Source organism: Prionailurus viverrinus, chromosome B2 (genome assembly GCF_022837055.1).
Source record: "Prionailurus viverrinus isolate Anna chromosome B2, UM_Priviv_1.0, whole genome shotgun sequence".
In the NCBI taxonomy this organism is placed as follows: Eukaryota; Metazoa; Chordata; class Mammalia; order Carnivora; family Felidae; genus Prionailurus; species Prionailurus viverrinus.
The window spans coordinates 51282957-51290027 of record NC_062565.1 but is presented as its reverse complement, the minus strand read 5'-3'; the positions used below and the strand labels follow the sequence as shown (position 1 = coordinate 51290027).

Sequence of the window (7071 nt, the reverse complement as noted above, 5' to 3'; positions counted from 1 at the left end):
GTCTTTGGATTGAAGTTGGATTCTATCAAGCAGGATTTGTCTTGGATTCTGTCCAGTGCCCTGTGGGATTACCAACCCAAGTCTCCCTTACACTAAATTCCTGGCTGGAGGTATTTTGGGATGACCCAGACAGTCCGAATTTCAGTTACAAACTCACACGAAGGCTGTGTTGTGACTGTTTAGAAAGGCAGTCTGCTGGGGTTGGTGGGAGTTGGGCTTACATCTAGTTCACCCTTCCACAAAGGGTTGCATAGGACAGTGAGCTCAGAAGAGCCCCTTACTTAGTTTAATGCTCTGCTGTTACTGTCTTAAAATTCTTAATAATTTTGAATGAGGACCCCCACATTTTCATTTTGCATGGGGCCCAAAAAATTATGAAGCTGGTGATGGAAGGTTCTGTTTACAGAACCCAGGGTGATGTCTCCTATTTTATGGGGCTTTTTTTTCTTGTACTCTGTAACTGGTAGGTCCTCTATACCCAGCATGGAACCCAATGTGGGGCTTGACCTCATGACCCTAAGATCAAGACCTGACCTGAGATCAAGAATGAGGATGCTCAACCAACTGAGCCACCCAGGTGCCCCTTAGCAAGTCCTTTAAAACGCGGGACACCTGGGTGGCGCAGTCGGTTAAGCGTCCGACTTCAGCCAGGTCATGATCTCGTAGTCCGTGAGTTCGAGCCCCGCATCAGGCTCTGGGCTGATGGCTCGGAGCCTGGAGCCTGTTTCCGATTCTGTGTCTCCCTCTCTCTCTGCCCCTCCCCCGTTCATGCTCTGTCTCTCTCTGTCCCAAAAACAAAAAAAACACTCACATTTACTCCTTTCGGAAGAACGACATCTGTGTTCTCATCACTTCATGTTTCTATGATAGCTTTTATCCTCAATACTCTTTACATTTTTTCCAGGTCATCAATGCTTTTAAGAAGATTGTTTAAAATATGTATTTTTTTAAATTTCAGTGGGAGATTCAAACGAGGTATTTAATCTCAAATGCTGCTGGGTAGTACCCCAGTGCTGACCCCAGAGCCTCTTGGGAAAATCCCCCCCAGGTGCACTCCTCCATTCATAGGATCACCAGCTTCCCTCTAGATCATACTCCATCTCTTCCTCTTTCAAACTCCACATCTGGGCAATCCTAATTTGGTCTGCAGGACCAGGGCCAACTATTTCCTCTTCTACCTACTGGTCAAGGCATATCCCCTACCCCCTGATTCCTTTAGAGTTTAGCTCTTTTGATTCTCGATAAGTCTTTCTTCTCTCAGAACTCTCTGGTTTTGCAGATCCAAAGCTTTCTTTCAAAAATCTGTGTTATGGAAAATTGTTAAATATGTTTAGAAATTGAAAAGATAAGCACTATATTTCCTCTTTGCTTTCCTGCTATAACAATCCTGATCCTTTCTTGAGGAAAGGCGACCTCTGAATCAGTGGGGATGCTGAGTGTGAGCGCAAGGGAACAGCAAAACAAACCTTGCTCTGTGACTCCCAGTTGTGTCCTACACCACACATGCCTTGGGTGCTGGGGGGTCTTTGAGACCAGTTCCACAGCCAGACTTCCTAGTTACAGGAGAAAATAAATTCAGATTTTGGGTGTAAGACAGTCTGAGTTGAATTTACTTTACAAATGAAACTCTCAACTAATCTGATGGTTAACTGGATGTTGGACTGTTCTGAACCCCTTTCTCAAGAAGTTAGGAGTAGGGCCCCAGCGAGCTCCAACGCCTATTTATTTGGTGGAAAAAATCAACCAGCAAAAGCGGTTTGGGACACTTAAAGTGTGATTTTAGATTTGGACTTGACTTCAAAAGAGAGGAAATTGCCAAAGGTCACGCCCTGGAAACACAAAATCAGTTATACTTCCTGGAAGACAGAGCAGGAACAACCACGGTCCTCCACTTGGTGGCAGCCTAGCTCTATATCAAGTAGACACCTGGGTGATGGCTGAGATCTCTGGGAACCAGGGTGAATTCATTAAAATGGGATGGGCTGTACTTCTCACTCCTGCTTTAACCTTGGATAAGGTTATATATTAGAAGTATCTTAAGTAAGAGTTAAAAGAAAAAGAAGCAAAGCATTGTGGGGTTTTTTTGTTTTGTTTTGTTATGGTCTTAAAATCCATGTAAATGCTCTGGGAATATTTTTCTAAATGCCCGGGGCCTTGCTGTTCCACCAGAATATTAGTTCTCTCTTATTTTTTTTCTTTAGCAGACTTAGGACAAAATGTCATTCAAAAATTATCTCCTTTTGGGGCGCCTGGGTGGCTCAGTTGGTTAAGTGTCTGACTTCAGATCAGGTCACGATCTTACCGTTAGTGGGTGTTGAGCTCTGTGCTGACAGCTCAGAGCCTGGAGCCTGCTTTGGATTCGTGTCTTCCTCTCTCTCTGCCCCTCCCCTGCTCGTGCTCTGTCTGTCTCTCTCTCAAAATAAATAAATATTTTAAAAAATTTTAATATATCATTTTTCCTGACTTTCTGGATAGCCAACATTAAGTCCTTCTGTTTTTTTTTTTTTTTCGTTTTTAAAGATTTACTTTCCTTTCATTTTTATTATCTGCTCCAGAGTGAGAGCTGCTCCCAGATTTTGAAGGACTTTTTGCATCCTTTGGGTGTTCTGCTGGTTGTTCTGCACCTCCCCCCGCAGATAATCTCCTCCTTAGAAACAAAGGTTGCATGCCTCAGCGTCCCTTGTTACCTTCAGAGACACGTTTCCTTTTCATGTTGAATGCAGAGTTAGCATCAGAAACAAGCATTCTAAGAGATGCTATAACAGAGAAACATCTGCCACTGTAACTTACCACCAAGATGAGTATCTCAGACACTGCTGAATGGCTGACTCAGGTAAGGCACCTTGAGGTCACGAGTTGGTCCTTAAGGGACTGCCAAGGGGTGACAGGAGAAAGCCACCACTGTCCTGAACCACCCACCATCTGTGGGGTGAAAGGTGGTGGTAGGAGCACTGATGGGAAAAAGGGTGGGGCAGCTCCAAGGCCACACACAGGGAGGGTGAAAGCACTTTTACAATAAGAAACTTTCTTTTTTTTTTTTTTAATTTTTTTTTCAACATTTATTTATTTTTGGGACAGAGAGAGACAGAGCATGAACGGGGGAGGGCAGAGAGAGAGGGAGACACAGAATCGGAAACAGGCTCCAGTCTCTGAGCCATCAGCCCAGAGCCTGACGCGGGGCTCGAACTCACGGGCCGCGAGATCGTGACCTGAGCTGAAGTCGGACGCTTAACCGACTGTGCCACCCGGGCGCCCCAAGAAACTTTCTTTTCATTGTTAAAAAAAAAATTGGTACACTAGTCCTCCTTTAACCAAAGGGGGACATTCTAAGACCCCCAGGTGACTGAAACCACAGATAGTACCAAACCCTATAGATACTGTTTTTTTCCCTTACATACATACTTATGATAATGTTTAATTTATAAATTAGGCACAGTGAGAGATGAATAATTAATAATAAAATAGAAAAAATATGACAATACACTGTAGTAAAAGTCATGTGAATGTGGTGTCTCTCTCTCTCAAAATATCTTATTGTCCTATTCTCACCCTTCTTCTTTTTTTTAAAAAAATTTTAGTTTTAAGTAATCTCTACCCAACATGGGGCTCAAACTTACAACCCTGAGATCACATGCTCCACTGACTGATCCAGCCAGGTGCCTCTCACCCTTCTTGTGATGATGTGAGATGACAATAAACCCATGTGATGCGATGACATAAGGTGAATGACGTAGGCACTGTGACGTAGCATTACGTTACTACTGACCTTCTGACAATAAGTCAGAAGAAGGATTCTCTACTTCTGGACCGCACTTGACTGTGGGTAACTGAAACCTTAGAAAACAAAGTCATGGGTAAAGGGGGACTACTATATACATTCATTACAATTATTGGTAAATTTGTATTTATTCCTTTCATCTTCTTTTGTGGTCTCATTGTTATTCTTTTCATGTTTCTTTTTTTCTCCTGATGTCTTTCAGATTATTTCTTTCCATTCTACTATTTGTACATTATACATTCTATTTTTTTTATTCTTTTGGTGGTTACCTTTAAAATTATATATATATATAATTTAGCAAAGCTTCAAATAAAATAAAATATGGATTCTGCTTCCAAAAATGACAGGAATCCTAAAATTTTGTACTTTGAATCACTCTTTCTCAGTTGATAATGTTGACTGACTGTTCACTGTCCAGTATTTTAGTTCTATCTTTTTAATTAGAAAACGGTTATTTTAAAATGTGATGGTAAAAATATGTAACCTCTCTGTAAGTGTGCATTTCATGGATAATTATTCTATGTTCTAGGAGTGTCTTGGGTGGCTCAGTTGGTTAAGTGTCTGATTCTTGATTTTGGCTCAGGTCATGATCTCATGGTTGGTTGTGGATTGGGCCCCTCATCAGGCTCTGCACTGACATCAGGGAGTCGGCTTCAGATTCTGTGTCTCTCCCTTTCTCTCTGTCCCTTCCCCTCCCCGCTCACTCACATGAATGTGCATGCATGCTCTCTCTCTCTCTCTCTCTCTCTCTCTCTCTCTCTGTTTCTCAAAATAAATAAATGTTCATCTAAAAATTATTTTATGTTCTATATCTGATAATTTTAATATCTGAAATCTTTTTTTTTCCCCTTAGGTCTATCTCTTTGTTGTTCAGGATTAGTATTTAGAAGTGGAAGCTCAGCTCTGGGTCCAAACCCAGAATAATTTTAATTTTAATCGATATTGTTAACTTAAACTCTAAAAAAGTTGTATTAATTTACAAGGCAAAAAATCCTCTTTATTTGGTTACTAAACAATCCAAATCTTTGCTAACATGATAGGAAAACATGTTTTAATTTTCACTTTTTAATTCAGTGAAGTTTAATTTTGTTTCCAACTTCATAATTTTGGTTTCTAGCATTATCTAGTTTCAGTTCATTACCTTTTCAGTTTCTAATTTTAGCCATATGCTTGTTTTAAGTCATTCTTTTTTGTAGAGAACAATTTATTCTTCTATCATTGTAACATCCATGGAATCTCACAGAAGTTCAGAGACAGAGTTTTTAGAGGTCTCAGACCTTTTCTTTTTACCTTCAAAAAGGCAGTGTCCTACCTGCCTCTTTACTATCCCGGTGGAATATACCAGAGTTCCCTCAACTTAATGATTGCCTGAATGAACAGAACCTTTTTTGAGAAGAGTGAAATGCATAGAGAATTCAAAGTCCCTATTTTGATTTACTTTTCTTTTAATATCTGAGTTCTATCTCTTCTGTTTATAATCCATGTCTGATCTTTGGACAAGTCTGTCTAGTTCTATCTCTATAGGTCCTGGTTTCAACTCATGCTCTCAGGGAATTTTTTCACTTGAGTTTTTGAAAGATATGCTACTGTAGGCAGGTGCTGGTCCTTGATGGGCATCATACAGCTATAGCAAAAAAGGTTTCACAAATGGTTATCTGATATGGTCTAGTTAAAACTAATCTTAACTATAGTCTAATTAGGATCAACTTACAAAATCTCATTGCTTAGAAATAATTACCCATTGGGGCACCTGGGTGGCTCAGTCTGTTGAGCATCCAACTTCGGCTCAGGTCATGATCTCATGGTTCGTAAATTCGAGCCCCGCGTCGGGCTCTGTGCTGACAGCTCAGAGCCTGGAGCCTGCTCGAATTCTGTGTCTCCCTCTCTCTCTGCCCTCCCCTACTCATGCTCTGTCTCTCTCTGTCTCTCAAAAATAAATAAATGTTAAAAAAACATTTTTTTAAAAGAAATGATTACCCATTGACCTAAAGTCACAAAAGTCTTTTTTTCTAATATTAAAAAAATATAGAATTGGAGGGGAGGGGGAACAACTAACTTGAAATAAACCAGAAAACACCTTCACATTAATTGTTCTTCTCCTATACTTCAAATTTGTACTTAATGCCTTTCTCCTCCTGGATATCAGAAAGAACACCTGGGTATTCTGGGAGAAGTTTGTATTTCTCCAAATCAACTTCTGGAAAAAATGTGTCACTTTCAAATTCCTGCATAATCCTTGTCACAAGTAGCCTAAGATGGCCTGGCCTGTTCATGGCTTCCTTATAAACAGAACTACTTCCCACTACCCAAACCATGTCCACTTTATGTGCTAATTCTGGTTGCTCAATAAGTTTTAAGGCATCATCCAGACTTTTAGCAAGAAAATTAGTTCCTTGTGGAGGTTCCTGGAGGTTCTCTACTGAGGACTATATTAATTCTGTCCTTTAAAGGTTGATTCTTCTTGGGAATAGAGAACCATGTCTTCCTACCCATAATCACCAAATTCTGTTTACCTTCTACTGATGAGGTTGTGGTTATTCTTTGGAAATACTTGAATTCATTCCTGAGCGGCGGCCAGGGCAGGTCCCCATTCTTGCCGATGCCCATGTTCTGGGACACAGCGACGATACAGTTTAGCGAACGAACCATGACAGATGCTGTGAACACCACAGAGCTTACTCACAGCACTAGGAATCCCGGCGGAGCTTGGCGTGAAATTTTTAATATCTGAGATCTTACCAGGGTCTTGAACTGGTGTTTGTTTTTCTTGGTTTTGTTTTGTTTTGTTTTGTGGTTCTGGTGAGTCTCACTCATGGTATATATGGTTTCTTAAAACACCTAGTAATCTTTTTATTATAAGCTTAGGTTTTGATAACCTGTGGGAACTTGTGGGAACTTGACTGAGGGTAATTCTCTCCAGAGAGGGTGTGCCAGGGCTGCCACTAACCTGGGGTCACTTCATTTCTAGGTTTGGAGTGTCCCTGACTAAGTGGGTAGTGTGGATTGGAATCCCAGATCTTCTAAAAGGCAGGCCTCTGACTAGAGAAGGCCTTCTTTAGAGAAGAAATTGTTATTGTCTTTTTTTTCCCCCACCAACAGTTTTTTTGTTTGTTTGTTTGTTTGTGTTTTTTGCTTTTGCTTTTGTTTTTGTTTTGGTGGTGACTTTTGCTAGCAGGCAGATTTTTTTTCCCAGCCTACCCCTTCATTTCACTGAGAATGTGACGTCTCCAGGTATGTTGGCTGTATGGGGAGCTGGGAGAGTCTCAGGGTTAGCCCTACTTCTGTGTGTTTCT

General features: G+C 40.8%; 1 pseudogene; it reads right to left on the bottom strand.

The window, feature by feature from the left end:
- Positions 1-5862: 5862 nt before the first annotated feature.
- On the bottom strand, positions 5863-6427 carry LOC125166283 (dihydrofolate reductase-like; annotated as a pseudogene).
- Between the last annotated feature and the right edge of the window lie 644 nt (positions 6428-7071).